Raw genomic sequence first — 4,633 nt, 5'->3', positions numbered from 1 at the left:
TCTCTCGCTTAAGCTTGGGGCTTTTTGGCACGAAGCTTGATTGTCTCGGTTTCTTCTTGGCAGATTTAAATTGTTAGAGAAATGAAACTCGTTTGAAAACAGTAGGCCCTGGCAGGCACTCTCCCAGGCATTGCCCAGGACTCCAGGAACAGTTGTCAACTTGCTGCATGGCATTTGTCTAGGTTCGGTTTGATCTTAGTCTCAGATCCCATATGGTAAGAAATAATTCTGTTTTAAAGTTTTGTGTATGATTGAGGTCAGAAGAGGGAGAGAACTTGCTGCATATGGAGTTTGCAGATTTTTTATACTGAAATTAAGATTTAATGAAGATGGAGGAATAAGAACAAAAATTATTTGCATGAAAATGAGACAAAACTGAAAAGGGTATTTTTCTTTTCTCTGAATGTAAATCTCTATTTGACTATTAAATTCCTAATTTTAAGATATTTCTATCATTGTGGAAGTACGAGAATACTGATGGCTAATATGTATGTACAATATGGCATGTTAGAAATTAAAAGCACATTCACATATATTACTGAGTTTGAAAAAAAGAGTTTTACTACAAATGGGGAAACAAAATAAAATAGTACCATTTCTAGTAGTATTAGTTCTTATATAATTTATTATCCAAGTTTTTGGTTTATTTTACAAGAGCATGTACAGCATCATATAAAGCATCTGGGCCAGGTGCGGTGGTTTACGCCTATAATCCCAGCACTTTGGGAGGCTGAGATGAGAGGATTGCTTAAGACCAGGAGTTAGGAACCAGCCTGGGCAACATATTGAGACCCCGTCTCTATAAAAAACACAAAAATCAGCTGGGCATGGTGGTGTGTGCCTGTAGTCCCACTTACTAGGGAGTCTGAGGCAGGAGGATCACTTCAGCCCAAGAGATCGAAGCTGAAGTGAACTATGATGGTGCATCTCTACTCCAGTGTGAGCAGAGTGAGACCCTGTATCAAAATTAAAAATAAAAAAGAATTGGGCCCAGTGTGGTGGCTCATGCCTGTAATCCCAACACTTTGGGAGGCTGAGGCGGGCGGATCACCTGAGGTCAGGTGTTTGAGACCAGCCTGACCAACATGGAGAAAGCCCGTCTGTACTAAAAATACAAAATTAGCTGGGCATGGTGGTGCATGCCCATAATCCCAGCTACTCAGGTGGCTGAGGCAGGAGAATCACTTGAACCCAGAAGGCAGAAGTTGCGGTCAGCCGAGATCACCCCAATGCACTCCAGCCTGGGCAGCAAGAGTGAAACTCCATCTCAAAAAACAAACAATATAATAAATATAAAACAAAAAATAAATATAAAATAAAAAAGAATCTAGCAGGCAATAATATGCTTAGAGGTTCTGATGAAACATATAATAGACTATTTTCAAGTTTTTCTTTAGACTTCCAATAGGACATAGTAATAGTAAATAATTGAAATAAAAATGCTTCCCCAAAATTTGAGATGTTGGTAGATAAGCATACATTTTTTAATCAACTTCTAGTTAAATCTATACTGTAATTTGATTGTGCAGTTACAGATTTCATCTTCTTTTCTCCATCTCCATACCACTATTTGGAAAGAGAGATGACTACTTAGCAGCTGGAACTGTGAAAACAGAATAAATTTCAGAGCATCTAAATGTGTGTGCTGCTCCAATAAATATTTTAGACATCAGAAACAGTTGGTGGTGTCAACCCCTAAGTCTCAGGTCTATTTCCTCTGTTTATTTTGCCCCTACCACTCACTATTGTGTCTCTTTGACACACAGCCTCTTCTTATTGCAGAATCTCAGAGGAGCAAACACGAGGCCCTTTTCACAGAATCAGTTTAATATAGACTAGTATGAATGATGATACACAAAGAACTATTAATGAAAACTTCCTATATCTGGTGGTTCATGGGTTAAACTCACTTGTCACCGGACATCTCCAAACTGATTTTTGACCTGGATTTGTTCCTTACATATATGACCATTTCCTTCCATTAACTCAGGTTAAGCAGAAGCTAAAACAGAATAGACTAAACCAGGGGTAGAGGACCAATCTGATTAAATCTAACAATTTGTACATCTGTGCCTGACTTTCATCACTTCTTATGATTGTGTATAAAGTACCTGCTGTTGAATGAGGGATTAAGCCCATTCCAATTATTGATGCTTTTTAACTTTACAGATGTCAAAGGCATTCCTTCAAACCTGTTCATTTCCAGAGGAAGGCTTTTCCAGATGGGAATTAGAAAGCAAGATTTGACAAAATCTGCTTCTCTGTTACTCAATACAAAGGGATATTACAGTAACGCTCCCATTTCTGTTAATCCATTCATTTCAGGTTTGATTTACCTTTTTTGCTTTGATCTAAAAATCTCTGTGGCTTTATAGGATTATATGTTGCTATATTCAGGTTTTGAATGAATCACACTGTATGCATTTTAATATGATTTCTCTGATTCCAAAGCCAGGATTAACCTGTTGTTTTTGATTAAAAAGATGCTATGTTTAGATTTCAGAGGAGTGTTAAATTTCTCTGCTTATCTACTCTTTTTCTTCTTTTTAAATAGACACAAGAAATTATATTTGTTGTCTATATTGATGAAATAAAGTATCGTTTTTAAAAGAATTTAAATATTAACACTCAATATAAACTGTTGTATAAATAAGAGTGAAAGTGTTTTTTAACACTGTGTTTTGCATTCCCTCTGTTGACTTCTTGCTAAATTGTGATTACTGAAGTAGACCTCATTTGAACCACAGGAAAGAGAAACTTTGGTGACTGGTCATGTCACAGAAATTAGATATTTTAAAAAATGGTTACCTTAGTGTTTAAAAACAAAGGGAAAGACTCTGCTCTTCCCTCATTTGGTGCTGCCAACTTTTCTTGGCTCTACTAAAATCGTATGTGAAGCAAAAAGTTACAGTAAAGAATCCCAATATTATTTTAAGGAATAACAATATAGTAATGGCAAAATCTTAGAGATGCTTAAAATGGACAGACACTGCTTTAAAAACTTTACCTATATCAATTCAATTAATTTCCCTAAAAGCATTTGGAAGTTGATACCATTATTTTAATCATACAGATAAGGAAAATGAAGACAAAATGGAAGAAAATTATTCAAGCTTGTATGGTAGAAGCATAGTTCAAACTTGGCAAATTTGGTTCAAGTCCATGTTCTTAACCACTGTGCTAGTTATGTTTACATGGTCAACCCAGAAAATATATAAAATGAATTAAACTCAATCTAATGAGAATATGGTAATGAACAAGTGAGAAATCGAATGATCAACTAGTCCATTTTTCTCTCCTCCACAAACTTCCTTTTTAAAAGTATGGTATGGTTTAAATGTGTCTCCCAAAATTCATGTGTTGAAAACTAAATTCCCAGTGCAGCAGTGTTAAGAGGTGGGACCTTTCAGAGGGGATTAGATCATGACATCTCTGCCCTCCTGAATGGATTAATGCCATTATCTCAGGAATGGATTAGTTATCTCAGGAGCGGTTTCCTGATAAAATGATGAGTTGGACCCTTTGTCCTCATTGCTCTCAAACCCTCTCTTACCTTCTCACCTTCATGGGATGATGCAGCAAGAAGGCCCTTGCCAGATGCCATCACCTTGATATTGAACTTCCTGGCCTCCATAACTGTGAGAAATAAAATTGTTTTATTTATAAATCACTCAGTCTGTGGTATTCTGTTGTAATAGGACAAAGTGGACTAAGACAAAGTAGAAATTCCAGATATGGGTTCCATAATACATCAATGCTGAGCCCATTTATACATTTTAAGCACAACTCATCTGCCACGTTGCTAAGGTTTTAGCCTATGACTCATAAGCCCTTTGGACTCATTACCACATGGTCTCCCTTTGAATTTACCCTACAATCAAGGAACAGAAATACAGGGTAAAGAAGAATCTAACTGCGAAAACTAGATTCAAACAATTAACCAATGTTTGTGGAGGGCACATACTGATTTTCCTACATCAGTGATTGGGAAAGAAATAGAAGTTTATATACACATTGCTAAATGAGGATAGAGACAATGCATATCCAAATAAAATTTTGACAATCATAAAAGGCAATGTTTATGAATATGTTTAAATGCAAATTAGAAACTAATCACTGTTTATTAAAATCAATTTCATTTAATCTTTGACATTTCTAATATTTGCTAGGAAAGATTCCTGTCTTTTGTTTCTATCTGGTGGTTTTGTTCAAATCACTCTCTAAGGTTCTTTTATCCAGTTTATTGTAAATAAATTAAACATTACTTTCTATCTTTGATGCAAGAGGATTTTAAATTTAAATATCTGTAAGCATTTCTGTACATCTGAAAATAGACATGAAGGTAAAACTGAAAAATGATGATCTATAGTTTTCTAATAATACAATTTGTATACTCTTATTTATATTTTCAACTAGATTCTGAACTCTTCAAGGAAAAACCTTCTTATTGCCTATTTTTATATAATTTATGCCTATAGTTTATCCCCATTCCCTCACCCCATACTATAGTGATTTCAGTGATATGGATATAGTAGGTGTTTAATAAATATTTGCTGTGTGAATAAATTGCTTTCCATTACTGAAGCGACTTTGAGAATTATTTTTGAAACAATAAAGGGGCTCAGAAAGAATA

The sequence above is a fragment of the Theropithecus gelada genome, chromosome 5, assembly GCF_003255815.1.
Source record: "Theropithecus gelada isolate Dixy chromosome 5, Tgel_1.0, whole genome shotgun sequence".
NCBI classification, from domain to species: Eukaryota; Metazoa; Chordata; class Mammalia; order Primates; family Cercopithecidae; genus Theropithecus; species Theropithecus gelada.
Note: the sequence above shows the minus strand (reverse complement) of the source record.